The following is a 16,774-nucleotide window of genomic DNA, read 5'->3' as shown; positions in this document are numbered from 1 at the left end:
TGGGTACCAGTGACAGAGAGTACACCACTCTCTTAGTTGATGGCTGTTTCACTTCACCAGGAAACAGCATTTGGAGCAGCGCCTCAGATGTAGAATGCAGCATGCATGGACATACATAAGGGAAAGGAGAGGCAGTCTGTAACCTTCTAGAAATACTACCTCCAGTCATTCAGATGTCCAGCAATCCAGCAGTCACTCCCCCAGCAATTCGATCTCTATCTTGTTTCTCTGGGATGGTTCATTTTCCATGGTTATAAATTGTGCCAAGTACAATGTGGGATGCAAAACATCTGGTTTTAGAGCACTGGATCCCAACCTGTGGTCCAGGGACCACAGGTGGTCCGTGAGACCTGAGAAGTGGCAGCAAAGGGGGGGAAAAAAAGACTATCTTTGATTACTTCCAGCGTGCTCCCTCATGGACCACCAGAGAGCAAAGAATGGGGAGATCTGTACTTACTGTGAATCCCCCTTCTCAGTGGTCTCCATGCCTGGGTCAGTCCGACTGGGTAGCTGCTCCCTCTCAGGTAGGCAGGCCAGAGTTCAGAACTTCCTGAGGGGGAGGGGCAGCCTGGACTTCCCCAGGCTGCCCAAGCTTGAAGACCCCCTCCCCCAACTAGAAGAATCAGGAGATGTGCCGAGGATCTGCTGGAGGAGGGACATTGGAAACAAAAGCAGAAACCCACAAATCTCTATAATAAATCTAATAAATTTACTCTATTACCAATTTCTTTTTTTGTGTGAAGGGATGATGATTCCATGCAGGGCCCATAAGTAGGGGTACAGGGGGTAATTTGTACCCAGGCCCAGCATCAAAAAGGGGGCCCAGTAGCCAAAGGAAGGCCCCCAGAAATTTTCAGGGATCTTTTCCAATCTCACCTAGACTTGCTGTCTGTGTCATATGCTGGTATCATGTGCGCTGCGTCAAGGAATGCATACATGACACTCCTGAACACTGTTAAAGCTGGGAGGAAACTACAGTAGTTGTTTTGGTTTATGGATCTGCTTACCATGAAGTGTATCAAGGACACAGCTGTGGGACTACAGCTGCTCTAGAAGTACATTTTGGTACACAGAGGACACTTTTCTAGCGTGAGCTTAAATATGATGATCTAATTTTCTGCAATGATTTTCTATATTTAAAAAATTTTAGGGACTTAGGAGTGTGTCTGCTTTTTCGTATCTAGCTGCTGACACTATGTGGGCAGGCACACCTGGGCTCTACACTGAGAAAGTTGGTAGACCTGAGCACCAAAGACTCTTCCTGCTGTTGCCACTCTCCCCCTGCCCTGTTTCTCTCCACCCCTGTTCTGTCAACCCTGCAGCCAATCCCACTCTTCACCCCTCCCCTCCAGGAAAGGGAACAAAACATACATTGTACCCCCTGATAAAATTCCTCTTGGAGGCCCTGGTTGCATAAGGTCTACGCCAATTCCGATTTTTGTCTCAGTGGTCCTCAGGCAACTAAAGGTTGGGAACCACTGTTTTAGAGCAGGGGTCTCCAAACCCCGGCCCAGGGGCCAGATGTGGCCTGTGGCAAGCCTCAACCCGGCCCATAGTCAGCCTCTTGTTCCCTGAAAGCCTCTGGCCCACTTGACCAAACACAGCCAGAGCTGTGCTCGGGTTGCATCTGGAGGGTGTTCTGAGGGCCAGAGAGGTTGAATGAATGAGACCACAATTTATTTAAATTTTATTTAATTTTTTTTTTGGCCCTCAACACCGTGCCAGATATTTGATATGGCCCTCTGGCCAAAAAGTTTGTGGACCCCTGTTTTAGAGGAAACATCTAAATCAGAGGTATCAAACTTGTTTCATACTGAGGGCTGAAGAGCATTCATGATGCCTGCTAAGGGCCAGAAGTGATGTCATTAGGCAGGAAGTGATGTCATTAAACAGGTCATAACCAAAAATAAACACTTTTTCTCTCTTAGGAACTCAATAGCTGCAAATGACAGAAGAGAAAAAATGTAAATCTTGGTCATATTTCAAGCTGCCTTCATTGGATAGAAAGGTGGGATATAAATCTCAAAAATAAATAAACAAATATTGGAGAGCCCACTTTTCATGCAGGTTGCCCTTTCAGCAGTAACACCTCAGAACTATTCAGCAGCCAAGTGCCTGAGGGTCGGATGAAAAGCTCCTGTGGGCCACATCTGGCCCCTGGGCCTTATGTTTGACACCCCTGATCTAGATGGAGGCTAGATGGTTGGATACAAAAGGACTCCAGAATGAATGGAAGGCTCTTGCACAAGGGACACTTGTGATTTCTACCAACTCTACTCTCACCATATCACATGCTGCTCCCGAGAGTTCTCTGCCCTTCAGGAACAGCTTTTCAGAGGACATTGCAAACAGCAGAGGAGAGAAGGGAACAAGAAAGCCTCATTCCATTAGTGGAACTCCATCTGTAGTTATTAGAATCCAGTCCACAATCTAGAATACATATGCATTACTACAAGGAGCACAGGTTGTGCCTAGAACTGGGTTAGGTTTTATAGGTACGGTTAAAATAAAGACAATCTATGCCACCATTTACACAGAGCCAATGGTAGTATTTATCTTTAAGTAAAGCATACAACAATACTGTATCTAGATTCTAGAATAATAAAATGAACATGCAGGGGGGGGAAACCAATAAATTGTGCACCAAGTAACATTGTTGCATGGCAACAGTCTATTGCAGCAAATAGAAACCTCTTTGATTTGCCATATTACAGTTCAATAGAAGACAACAGTTATGTTGACTAGGACTTATAAACCTTGATAAAGTCGGCAGCTCACTAAGCAGTTGGTGATACACTGCCAGTAGTTAACTCAGCCTGCTCTTTGATGTCCCTCATTCACCCCAAACTACCACCTTTTCTATAATTTCACAACCTATGTGAAACATATTGATGTCAAATGGTTCTAAGGCAGAGGTTCCCAAACTCTCTGGGAAAGTTTGGGACCTCATAAGTTCTTGATGGGAGGAGGAGGGGCAGTAACAGCACTCCCGTGATAATACTGTGCAAAAAGGGCTTTTTAAAAAAAAAAAAAAACTTACCACAGGTCACACCAGGCCTCCAGAGGGCAGTGCAACCCACAGTAAGTTTTTTAAAAAACTTTTTTGCAGTAAAATAGCAAGAGCAGGACTGCTGTCATCATGAAGTCGTGACATCCCTTAAGGGGGTAGTGACCTTTTTTCTCAGGCTAGGATTTCACCCTTGAGAACCGCTGTTTTAAGATATAGCTATCCCCAAGACACACACAAGTTTATACAGTTTTTAGAAATTTTTAGAAAAAATGGAAGCATTAGAAGAAACATATGCAATAATTTCATTATCAAATCTAAATTATGACTTTAAGCATACAAAACACTATTTGTACAGCTGTGCGTTCCTTAGCAATGTTCTGGCCAATTGCATATTGCATTGCATATGCCAACGACCACCATTAATCATGTGGGTGTCACAGGGTGCACGCCCCAAATCTCCGAGGGCAAGGAGAGCTCCCCAGATGCTCAACTGAGCTTCCCAGAGGCAGAGCGTGCCTGCTCGCTGCCTCTGTGAGGCTCAGAATGCCCCAATCGCCCAAGAGATACAATTCTGGTTTCCTCCATGAAACTGGAAGTTGCATCTCTTGTGCAATTCTGGCAGTATGAGCTTTGCAAAGGCGGCGAGCAGGCACGCACTGCCTCTGGGAAGCTCAGATGAGCCTTCGGAGGTGAGGGGAGCAGAGTATCCCCTCGCCTGCGGAGGCTTCGCACTGCATCAAGCCTCGCTTGACGATGGAGGGGCTTCAAAATTTTACTTAGTGTGCTAGCAACACCTTAACTCACTATAAATCAGATACCAGTTGAGATACAGAGATGGGTCTCATTTTAAAGCTCTTTTAATGGGCCTTCATATGACATTCAACACAACTGGTTAAACAATTTCTAAAAAAATTTAAATACAATTTAAAATCAATTTCCTCACAAATGGACATACAGTAGAATCTCTTAAAGTTTACCACCCAAGGGACTGGAGGAAATTGGTCAACATAGGGAGGTGGTCAACATAAGAGAAAAAAGGCATTTAAATATTATCATGTTTAGCTCCCAGAACAACAAGTGCAAGGCCAAGTTATTATTTAGATTGGATTTTTTAAAAGTTTTATTGCAAATATCAATGAGAATTGATCCTCTTGTGATGCTTACTATTTACATCATGTATATCTATATCAAGAGACAGAGAATAAATAGCCCACAATCAGTGTTTAAAAAAAAACCCTGAAAATTCATAAGCTTAAAAAAAATTGTAAGTAAAAAAAATACTTGGTTTCATAGCAGACAGGCAAACCAATGCTATCCCTTGCCAGCCCATAGCATGTAGCATGTTACATAGCACCAACAGCTAAAAAACAACAACACTTTTTTACTTAGGCTGCCTGGCCTCCACTGGGTCTCCTCAGATTCACTAACTGCCAGAAGGTGTTTGATACGGTCCCTCACTAAAAGCTCTTGAGAAAACTCCACAGTCAAGGAATAAGAGGTCAGGTCCTCTCATGGACTGGGAACTGGTTGAGGACCAGGAAACAGAGAGTGGGTGTCAATGGGCAATTGACAAAAAAAGTGGAGAGAGGTGGAAAGTGGAGTGCCTCAAGGATCTGTCCTGGGACTGGTGCTTTTCAACATCTTCATAAATGACCTGGAAAACAGGGATAAGCAGGGAGGTGGACAAGTTTGTGGATGACACTAAACTTTTTTGAGTGGTGAAGACCAGAAGGGATTGTGAGGTGCTCCAGAAGGATCTCTCCAAACCGGGAGAATAGGCAGCAAAATAGCAGTTGTGTTTCAATATAAGTGTAAAGTAATGCACTAGTGATGGGAATCAAAGTGAAAGGACAGTGGCTTCACTATGCACAAGCAGCCTCATGTCCCTCACAACTTGGTACATGTCCAGGTACAATCGACAGCCGGCGCAGGTCTGTCGGCTATGTGCAGTATGCCTACCTATAAAAACCCTTTCGCACACGTGCTAGCAGGCATAGGGGAGGGATTGTCATGTGGCTTCTTGCTTTTCCAAGATGGGACAAACCAGACAAAACACAGGCCTACAGTGGGCAACCTAAGGAGGGTAAATTAATACTCTGTGAGATGGTTGAAGTGGTCAAGGTACAACTTAGGGAGGTGGTCAATATTGTACATGCAGTGTCTGTCCATACTGTAAAAATCAGGTCAACTTAAGGAGGTGGTCATTATAGAGAGGTGGTCAACTTTGGAGGTTCTACTGTATTTAAAATTTGGAAAAAAATATCAAAGTTAGTTCATACTTATCTGAAATTATACACAATAATTTTGTGGGGGACGATGATTGGATCAGAACAAATATGCATAATCAAGAGAAAACAGCAGAATCTGACTTTTCAAATTGAATTTTTTTATCTTCAGCATAATTTTTTGTACAGTATTTATGAATGTTGTTTCCATGTGCAGGACTGATCTCAATCTGTTTCACTTTTACAGGGCCTGGCAGGGTGGGGGTGAGGTAGGATGTGGCAATTGTGGCCTTTAGGGGTGCAAGGTAAAGGTGGGATGGCCCTGGCTGCAAGGGGAATCTCCTCTTCTCAGCAATGGGCTGTTCATTACGGGATGTGGCAAGGCCACACAAGGTGCCAGCAGACAGCCTCCTGTCTCATGCAGCCTGCTACGGGAGGTTCTTGCCCTGGGCAGATGTGCACCAGTTAGAGACAGCAGGAGACATGTGCAACACCCACCTGTAGGAGCTACTAACTCCTTGACACTTGTGCTGCTTAGAAGTGGGACTAACAGGTGCCCATTTGCCAAAAGCAGCCGGTTAGCTATGATAGGAGCTGCAGCTCTGAATTCACATGGTGAGGGATGGGATATAAATACAAGGTAGGATATAAATACAAGCAGCTGTTACAGATGGTTGGCATTGCTCACGTACCTCCTTATGAGAAAGTTGCTTGAACCATTGACAAAGCTATGCTGTATCTCCAAAACTAGATGTAACAAAAGGAAGTTTTAATAATTAAAATGAGACAATAATGGGTCATCATAATTCCAGTATTTTTCAGGTCAAAGGGGTACATTGCCAGCCTGCTACATATACTGAGAAGTTCCGTTGACACAAGTGTGTATAGAACTGCAGCTTTAGTCAATACATTATCAAAAGTGGAAAACTAGTACATTCCTTGCTGACTTGGTCTGAAAAGTTGATAGCAGATGGCTATAATTCAAGATTTACTGTCCAACTTTATATCAACACTTCTGAACTTAACTCAAATACATTGAGAAAGTCTTCATTTCTGAGCACATCTTTTAAACAAGCTTAAAGAAATTAAAATAAGAACATATACATCATATATATCAGACACAAGAGAAAACTGTTTATTCACAGGCTACAGCAGATAAAAATAGCATTTGAGAGTTAATCCACATCAGATTTGCTTGATTTTACCTTGTACTGATACATTTGATACAGATACCACACAGTAGTTGGCATTTGTAGATACCAGTGTTTGCTAATAAAGTACAGATTGCTGTACTAAGTCATCATTCCAGAAGCAAACTCTGACCAAAGCACCTGATGCTACTGAAAGGACCATCTCTCCCCCAAACAGGCGTTTCAATAGCAGCAGCTTTATTTCTCAATACTATTGGAATGAATAAAACTTGTTTTCTTAAAAATCTAACAAATCTGTTATTTAAAAATCAGATTTTTAAGATTTCAACTATAAGGTTATATCCCAAGTAATGCAAACAGCAGTCATAGCTTTCACCTTCCTTGCCTTCTCCCTCCTAGGAAACCTTCTACAGCCCTCTGAAAAGCTGCTCCTGGGGGTCAAGAGGCCAAAACAAATTTCCTCAGAATTGTTGAATCATGTGAAAACTGTTTCATACACAGCCAGAGATCCTAACCAGCACCTGCTACCAGAGTAGATTTTTAACAAGAAGCCAGGAAAAGAACGTGGGATCCTGCCCATTCAAAGCATATGCTCTATTGCTGAACTGCGATCCCTTCCCAAACACAATGGAATAAATATCCTCTATTTTTGTATAAAGTTTATACAAACTTTATTCTCAAACTTTTTAGCACCATGTTCTCAAACGTTTTAGTACCAGGAGCCACTTTTTAGAATGACAATCTGTCTGGGACCCACTGGAAGCCATGTCAGAAAGTGACATCACCAAGCAAATTAAAATAATTAAAGTAAAACAAATGAGAGGGGAAGCCAGCCCTGTTTCACTACATGAATTCTCTCTGTAGCTTACATACAATAACCTTAAACGACCACCACCACCCCAAAAAAATCAGTAAGATTTTCAACCCTACCAGTGCCCAGTTCAGTTTAAGTTCTTATATTTAAACCAGTTCAGTGTGATTTGGGATGAAATCAGCTTTAAATCCAACATGCTTTTTGTTTGGGCTAGACTGAGATTCAAAGCTTTCCTCTAAACAGCATTAAAACCCCAAAGTGATGAGGAGAGAAATCAGTCGGTGGGGTGGGGGGAGAGGAGTTTAGAAAAGACAACAACCCTTTCCAATAAAACAGTGGTTCCCAGATCTATTAGCACCAGAACTCACTGTTCTTCACAAGCCAAAAAAAATAACCTTACCAGTTCAAGTCTTTGTTTTTATCTTTCTTATGGGGGGGGGGGGGGAGAGGTTGCCTTCTGGAGTATTTGTTTACCAGATAAGGACCATTTGAGTGGCCTTGCATTCCCTTTCGCCTGACCTCAGCACAAGCCAAGTCACATTTGCTTACTCACAAGTAAATGTAACTGCAGTTTAATTTTGCTTTCCATAGGGTTCAATACATTTCTTAGCTTGGTGGGAGGGACTTCCTTCTCCAGTCTTTTGGGGGGCTGCATTCATTCAGATTGGGATCATTCTGGGGGTGTTGGATTCCTCTCGGACTGCCCTTTGCAATGGACCATGGCATGGTTGCCTGCTTGCAAGTAAAAGCGCAATGTGGCTCATTTTCACTTTCCATAGACCTCCATGCATTTTCCTTCTCAGTTATCTGCTTGTCAGTTTCAGGACCCACCAACAATCAGGTCACAACCAACTATATGAGAAACCTTGGTATAAACTATTTTGCAAGTTTTTTCAGTAAAACAAAGACCAGGGCTCATTATGTACAGACCATTCTGGTATGTAGATAGATGTGTTCATTCCTAAAAAATATCCTCCTTGTTTGAAGACCTTAGATTGGTAATGAAGAGGCATTAGGACAAATGTGATAGGAAAGGGCACAGTTTGGTAAAATAAGAGCATTCTACTAAGATCAGAAACATTAATGGAACATTCTTGATCCACTGCCCAGAGTGTTTCAACTTTTATTCCAAACATAGGCTCATCTGTTATCCTCAGGGCACAGAGAAAAAGGGGTTCACCTGTCAATCTCAGAACTAACAATCTTACATATACATATACAATAGGGGCATTAGAAACTGCTTCCTAACTCCACATATTTGGCCCACATAGCTCAAATTTATCAATCCCAATTAAAAGCAGCTCTCCAGAGACTCAAGACAGAGATCTTTCCCAGTTGTGCAACCAAAGATTCTTTTAAAGGGACTAAATGCCAGGGAGTGAATTCAAGACCTTCTGCATGCAAAACAAGTGCTCATAGTTCTTTCTTATGGAGCTCAAAGGGATTCATTGACTAACTGCTTTTGTTCTTCTCCCAGAACAATTTCTCTGCTGCTCACCTATGCTCCTAGTCTACACCAATTTTCCTTCCTCCAAATTCAGCGTTCTAAATCTCTGGTATTATATTCAAATCACTTTCAGAAATATTGCAAAGATACTTCAAGAGATTAGAGCCTTTCCACAGGAGCTGCACTTTGGAATGAAATTTTAATCTGTACTACAAAACTTGAAAACATATTCCATACTATAAAAATAATTACAGCCCAATCCTAACCCATGCTGGAACGGGGAGGCTGAATGGCCTGCCCCATATCCAATGCAGATTTGGGGCTGCCTGTGGTTCAGCCCAGGGCAAGGGGAATTCATTCCCCTTAACCTGTGTAAAACCACAGCATCCCTAAAGGGCTACGCAGATCTGCGCCACCTCAGGAGGTGGCTCAGATACATGCAACCCAGGGTTGTTCCAGCTCAACCGGGACCAGGGTTTGGATCCAGCATAAGTGTTTGGCAGTGGCCCGGCCACCCTGCCCTCCCCAAGCCTCCACGCCAACCTGCCTCGACTAGTGCAGCCTTACCCTTCCACTGGCTGAGTGGGGCTTGCATCAGCCTCCTGAGACCAGAGCACATCCATGCACCAGTCTCCCTCCTTGAACGGTGGCGCAAAAATGCTTTACACTTTGCGCCAGCACATCCCACTGACTGGATTGCACCCATACTATGTTTTCAAACTACCCCTAACTGTAGGTATTTATTAATAAATCCTTGAATCATTATTTAAAAAGTTTACTCTCAGGAGCTTTTGTCTATTTTAGTACCTGTTAAGTGAATATTAACATTGTGATTACTATGGTTAGTTACTTGCAGGGTGGACTGATTTTAAATCTGTAATTAAAACTTCCTTGATTTAAAAAGAAAAATGAATTTAAATCAAACTCCCATTTTGTAATCCATGTATTTCCTGAACAAACATGTACTAATCAGTTGCTTGCTAAAATAATTAAACATGCTGGTTTTCAACTAAATAAAGCCTTTATTCCAGGGCTCAACAAATCCTAGGCACCAGGTTGCCATGGCGCCTAGAAATTTCATAGTAGTGTCTGTATTTTGGCCTCTCTGTAAGGCATGGTGAATCAGTTGCCTCAGGCAGCAGACTGAAGTTGCAAGATCCACTCTACTGTCTCATCCTCTTGCCTCCATGCCATTTTGCAAAACTTCCCTGAGGTGCAATTGAACTTCCTGAAACTTGGAGATAAACACCCCAGCACGAACATACAACCTACAGACAGCGTGCATGCGTGGAGTCACTACCTGCAACATTAAAAGGGATTAAATGTGCTAGCCATTCATTCTGAAACCCCTCTCCATCATTCTTCTCTGACTTCAGTACTTGGCCTCTTCAAAAGGACCAGGGGAATCTGGAGAGACCTGTGTATGTTTGCTTTGCAGGACTCCTTTCTATGCTGTCCATCCTGTCCACTGTCAGTTCCTGACTCCTCTCAAATGATGGCCACCATGTCCAACTCTTGTTTGGCAGAACAAGATACTTTTACCTCAGTTCAAGTCTTTAGACCAGTGCATTCCAAACTTTTTAGCATTGGGACCCACTTTTTAAAATGAAAATCTATTGCAACTGACTAGATTAAAAAGGAGATCTAGAAAGAAATACTTTATTCATTAATACTAAATACATAAATTATTATCTAATAAGGGGGGGGGGTCCTGTGCTTCTGAGGCTTTTAGAGAACTTATGTATAGTGTGTGTGGACATTTGCCAGACTTTCCCTAAGAGAGTGCAAGACATTAGGGATTTCAGGCTAGACAAAAGGCTGAAACTGAGTTCATACATGATCTGTAGCACTCTAGAGAAAATAAGAAAATGTGACATTTTAATTGGGGGGGGCTGAAGATTACCCTCTTACCGCAAGTTAGCATTACAGCTAATGATTCTCTTCTGCAAACTGGGCAAGGATGCTTGCAAAGTTTTTAAAAAAAATATTTCAAAAACCTTTTGTAATCCACCAGAGATTGGTTTGCGACCCACTAGTGCAATGTTTCTCAAACTGGTGGGTCACGACCCACCAGTTTGTGTAAAGGTCCCCCAGCCCCTTTACAGGGCGGGGGAAGAGGTGAGAGCAGTGATGCAATCCCCAGGATCACATCACTAAGGGGAGGAAGAAGAGGGTGCTAGAAACCGGAAGTGCTTTGTGATCACATTATTTGAAGATTCTAAGCCTTGAAGAGTTCTGCAGAGGGCTGCACAGGGGTCCCCACACTTCCTGGAGCCTGCAGCAGCCCGCAGTAAGTGAAAGTAAGTGAAAGCAGCCCTCTCACCCCCCCTTAGCAATGCAATCCTGGAGATGGTTTCGCTGCCCTCACCCTTCCCCTGCAAAGACTTACTTAGGGAGTAAAGCTCCCTAAAAGTTTGAGAACCACTGCACTAGTGAGTCCTGACCCACAGTTTTGAAAACACTGCTTTAGACCAACAGCAGGTAGTCAGTAGCTATCAAGGACACAGGCAGAGGAACTGAGCACCTGAGAAGCCAGGTCTGCCAGGTTGTGTTGAGCAAAGTGTTGTGCGCCAAGGATACTTTTCAGATTTGCTGCTAATCTGTCCAGGACCAGTAGTGAGGAGTTACATTTTGCATGCTCTTTAACTTCCAGTTGTTGGTGCTTTCAAACAAAACACTGCAGTCTTGCATGGGACCACTGAACATAAGAACATAAGAACAGCCCCACTGGATCAGGCCATAGGCCCATCTAGTCCAGCTTCCTGTATCTCACAGCAGCCCACCAAATGCCCCAGGGAACACACCAGATAACAAGAGACCTCATCCTGGTGCCCTCCCTTGCATCTGGCCTTCTGACATAGCCCATTTCTAAAATCAAGAGGTTGCACATGCACATCATGTGCATGTGCAAGGACATGCAAGGGCAAGGAAGCTTCCTTCCGTAAATAGAAGTCTTGCCCTAATGAAGAGAATAAAAAGGAACATAAACTGTGGCAAAAGAAATGTAAGAAGGTGATAGGGGAGGCCAAGCGAGACTATGAGGAACGCATGGCCAGCAACATTAAGGGGAATAATAAAAGCTTCTTCAAATATGTTAGAAGCAGGAAACCCGCCAGAGAAGCGGTTGGCCCTCTGGATGGTGAGGGAGGGAAAGGGGAGATAAAAGGAGACTTAGAGATGGCAGAGAAATTAAATGAGTTCTTTGCATCTGTCTTCACGGCAGAAGACCTCGGGCAGATACCGCTGCCCGAACGGCCCCTCCTAACCGAGGAGTTAAGTCAGATAGAGGTTAAAAGAGAAGATGTTTCAGACCTCATTGATAAATTAAAGATCAATAAGTCACCGGGCCCTGATGGCATACACCCAAGGGTTATTAAGGAATTGAAGAATGAAGTTGCAGATCTCTTGACTAAGGTATGCAACTTGTCCCTCAAAACGGCCACAGTGCCAGAAGATTGGAGGATAGCAAATGTCACGCCTATTTTTAAAAAGGGAAAGAGGGGGGACCCGGGAAACTATAGGCCGGTCAGCCTAACATCCATACCGGGTAAGATGGTGGAATGCCTCATCAAAGATAGGATCTCAAAACACATAGACGAACAGGCCTTGCTGAGGGAGAGTCAGCATGGCTTCTGTAAGGGTAAGTCTTGCCTCACGAACCTTATAGAATTCTTTGAAAAGGTCAACAGGCATGTGGATGCGGGAGAACCCGTGGACATTATATATCTGGACTTTCAGAAGGCGTTTGACACGGTCCCTCACCAAAGGCTACTGAAAAAACTCCACAGTCAGGGAATTAGAGGACAGGTCCTCTCGTGGATTGAGAACTGGTTGGAGGCCAGGAAGCAGAGAGTGGGTGTCAATGGGCAATTTTCACAATGGAGAGAGGTGAAAAGCGGTGTGCCCCAAGGATCTGTCCTGGGACCGGTGCTTTTCAACCTCTTCATAAATGACCTGGAGACAGGGTTGAGCAGTGAAGTGGCTAAGTTTGCAGACGACACCAAACTTTTCCGAGTGGTAAAGACCAGAAGTGATTGTGAGGAGCTCCAGAAGGATCTCTCCAGACTGGCAGAATGGGCAGCAAAATGGCAGATGCGCTTCAATGTCAGTAAGTGTAAAGTCATGCACATTGGGGCAAAAAATCAAAACTTTAGATATAGGCTGATGGGTTCTGAGCTGTCTGTGACAGATCAGGAGAGAGATCTTGGGGTGGTGGTGGACAGGTCGATGAAAGTGTCGACCCAATGTGCGGTGGCAGTGAAGAAGGCCAATTCTATGCTTGGGATCATTAGGAAGGGTATTGAGAACAAAACGGTTAGTATTATAATGCCGTTGTACAAATCGATGGTAAGGCCACACCTGGAGTACTGTGTCCAGTTCTGGTCGCCGCATCTCAAAAAAGACATAGTGGAAATGGAAAAGGTGCAAAAGAGAGCGACTAAGATGATTACGGGGCTGGGGCACCTTCCTTACGAGGAAAGGCTACGGCGTTTGGGCCTCTTCAGCCTAGAAAAGAGACGCTTGAGGGGGGACATGATTGAGACATACAAAATTATGCAGGGGATGGACAGAGTGGATAGGGAGATGCTCTTTACACTCTCACATAATACCAGAACCAGGGGACATCCACTAAAATTGAGTGTTGGGCAGGTTAGGACAGACAAAAGAAAATATTTCTTTACTCAGCGCGTGGTCGGTCTGTGGAACTCCTTGCCACAGGATGTGGTGCTGGCGTCTAGCCTAGACGCCTTTAAAAGGGGATTGGACAAGTTTCTGGAGGAAAAATCCATTATGGGGTACAAGCCACGATGTGTATGCGCAACCTCCTGATTTTAGGAATGGGTTAAGTCAGAATGCCAGATGTAGGGGAGAGCACCAGGATGAGGTGTCTTGTTATCTGGTGTGCTCCCTGGGGCATTTGGTGGGCCGCTGTGAGATACAGGAAGCTGGACTAGATGGGCCTATGGCCTGATCCAGTGGGGCTGTTCTTATGTTCTTATGTTCTTATCATGGCTTGTACCCCGTAATGGATTTTTCCTCCAGAAACGTGTCCAATCCCCTTTTAAAGGCGTCCAGGCCAGATGCCGTCACCACATCCTGTGGCAAGGAGTTCCACACTGCACAAGAAGACAAGCAGAAGTGGCAAGAACAGGAACATTTCACATTGAAGAGGCTGGCTGAAGGAGGGGGATTTCTCTTGTCTCACCAGTGAACAGCCATATGCAGCCAGTTAAACTACTTCTTGTTCCTAGATGCAGAGCAAAGTTGTTGAACCCTGCTTTATACTAATTAGGAACACAATCCCTAATCTCGTCATACAGACCTTATGTTGCTTGCATGAGTTATATTTGCTTATATAACTCATATAACTTATATAAAGTTGCAAAGCAGGCAACTTTGAGGGTAGCAGATTTCTGTTGTAAAGACACTAAGGACCCAATCCTATCCAACTTTCCAGTGCTGATGCAGCCTCAGTGTAGCCCCAAGGTAAGGGAACATTTGTTCCCTTAACCCAGCCATTTTCAGCCACTCTGACATGGCACACTGGTGTGCCACAAATGGTCTGCAAGTGTGCAGTGGGAGTTTGGGGGAGGATCATTTATTAGTAGGGTCATTGGGGGATGTGAGTCCCCCCCACCAACAGCATGGTATGCCTTGTCAATTGTCAAAAGACTGATGGTGTGCCTTGACAGTTCTAGTACCTTGTCAGTGTGCTGTGAGACAAAAAAGGTTGAAAATCACTGCCTTAACCTAAGGAGGCCTCCATGACTGCACCCTCACCGCAGGATGCAGCACACACCCTGTTGGCATGGCTGCATCAGCACTGAAAAGTTGGACAGGATTGGGCCCTAAGACTGCTTTGTCTGTTAAAAAAACAGACACAATCCTGTATACCAGTGGTTCTCACACATTTAGCACCGGGACCCACTTTTTAGAATGAGAATCTGCCAGGACCCACTGGAAGTGACATCAACAAGTAGGAAAATTTTGAACAATCCTAAACTACAATCCTACTCACACAGGAGTAAATCCCATTTACTACCATTGTTAAAAGAATATACAAAGTAGCTTGTTAAAAGTACAGATCTGTAACATTTCCCCAAATGCAGTCACATATCATGGCAGCATCAAGTCTAATATATTAAAAATAAAATACTGAAATGAATGGGGACCCACCTGATATTGGCTCATGACCCACCTAGTGGGTCCTGACCTACAGTTTGAGAAACACTGCGGTATACAGTTTGATATTATGGATTGCGCACCAAGTGGTGAGAACCTCCTAGAAAGCAAAGCTGGTAATGATTCAACTAAACAGTGCATCTTCCCAATACCAAAACCACTTTTGGATACTATTTTGTGCATCATTTCCTTCTGTTTAATGTATGTAGAAGTGTCTGGTCTATAGTATTCATCTGTTATATTACCTTACAAACAAGTGCTATGTCAATTCAGACATAAGAGCAAACAATGATTTCTGCTAATTGGTTCAGAACCCAAACTATGGTTTGCGCTTGGAGCAATGTTAACACCACAATTTAATATGTTTATATACCTTTTCTGTTCTCCAATCTCCACTACCCAACAGCCTTCAAGGGAGGAAGCCTGGATCTAATTATGGTTTGTCAATTCAGATATCATGCTAATCCACAGTTGGCATAATCCATATTTGCGAATCTACATCAATTGGGAAGAGCTGGAGAACTACAAATTCAGACACCACATTAAACCACAAATAAGCTTCCTTTACCACAGTTTTGTCTCAGGTACATTTCAGACACCACACCAAACCATTGTTTGACACATGCATGAGCCCAAAGCCAGTGTCTTCTTCCTCCACTCAACCATGTTCTTGTGTGTAGCAAACCATGCTTTCTATTATACCTGAACTGATAAATTACTTTCCCTGCCAACAACAACTGCAAACTTGGATTTGATTTTGAAGTTCATTCACTTACGGTGCAATCCTAAACACACTTACTGGATAGTAAATGTCACTTTATGCAGGAGAGTAAATGTAAATGAATCAACATGCACCTGAGTAGTTGATAAACAAGCTCACATGGCAAAAGAAACTAGAGCCTTAAAAGCCATTCATACAATTCATTCACCTCTGGTGTGGAGGCTCCAAGATTAAAATAACTGTTTGTTAATCTACAATGACATGACTCATCCAAGACCAAAACTATTTACCTGTGGTTTATTAACCACAAACTAAATTAGAAACAAACTGGAGTTGAATAGTTTCACATCCTAGTTTACAAATGTTGGCATCTAATCTTGAGGTGCTAGCAGCAGCTTCCACTGCCACTACAGCCATTTCCCATCACAGGGAAAGACATAGGTGAGTGGAACAGTAAATTCCCTTCTTCCCTGCCTCTTTTGTTCTCCATGCTGGGCTGGAGGTTGCTGCTGTGCATTTACTTCCGGCTTTGAGACAGGCAGACTGAAAGAAGAGATGACTTGGCGCAGCAGGAGGATGTGCTGAGAATGGAGCAGAAGCAGCAGCTGCAACAGTAAAATGCTCTGAGGAGAGAGGGGTAGCAGGCACGAAGGGCTTTGAAAACACACAAAACTGTTGACAATCCTTCTGGACCCCACCCTGAGCAGTCACTGGCATGTTTAATTGCTCTAGTTCAGTGGTTCTCACACATTTAGCACTGTGACCCACTTTTTAGATTGAGAATCTGTCAGGACCCACCGGAAGTGATGGCATAACCAGAAGTGGCATCATCAAGCAGGAAAACTTTTAACAATCCTAGGCTGCTATCCTACCCACACTTACTCAGGAGTAAGTCCCATTGACTGTCATTGTTAAAGGCATATACATAGTAGCCTGTTAATAGTATAGCTCTGTAATACTTCCCCAAACACCGTCACAGACCATGGTAGCATCAAGTCTAATATATTGAAAATACATTATTGAAATGAATGGGGACCAACCTGAAATTGGCTCGTGACCCACCTAGTGGGTCCCGACCCACAGTTTGAGAAACACTGCTCTAGTTTTTTGTCATCAATCATGTAGTGCCAGATATGGATCAGTGACTGAAAACAAGCACAATAAAAAAGCTGCTCAATCACTAAAAATTTCTCAGGATATGTCTAACAACAAGTTGAAATAAT

At 43.5% G+C, this 16,774-nt stretch overlaps 1 protein-coding gene across 11 annotated transcripts in view; it reads right to left on the bottom strand.

Moving 5' to 3' along the window:
• ENAH (ENAH actin regulator) overlaps positions 1 to 16,774 on the bottom strand; it is a 185,171-nt gene that overhangs the window by 155,071 nt on the left and 13,326 nt on the right. The window contains exon 1 of one of the 11 annotated variants that reach the window (XR_010793988.1): positions 15,204 to 15,219. The exons of the other annotated variants lie outside the window; for them this stretch is intronic. The gene's annotated coding sequence lies outside the window, so the exon portion shown is untranslated. Of the gene's footprint in view, positions 1 to 15,203; positions 15,220 to 16,774 lie in introns of those variants that run through there. 11 annotated transcript variants of the gene reach the window in all.

This window comes from Tiliqua scincoides, chromosome 1 (assembly GCF_035046505.1).
Source record: "Tiliqua scincoides isolate rTilSci1 chromosome 1, rTilSci1.hap2, whole genome shotgun sequence".
NCBI lineage: Eukaryota > Metazoa > Chordata > Lepidosauria > Squamata > Scincidae > Tiliqua > Tiliqua scincoides.
The sequence above is the reverse complement of the archived record's forward strand: the minus strand, read 5'-3'. Positions and strand labels throughout refer to the sequence as shown.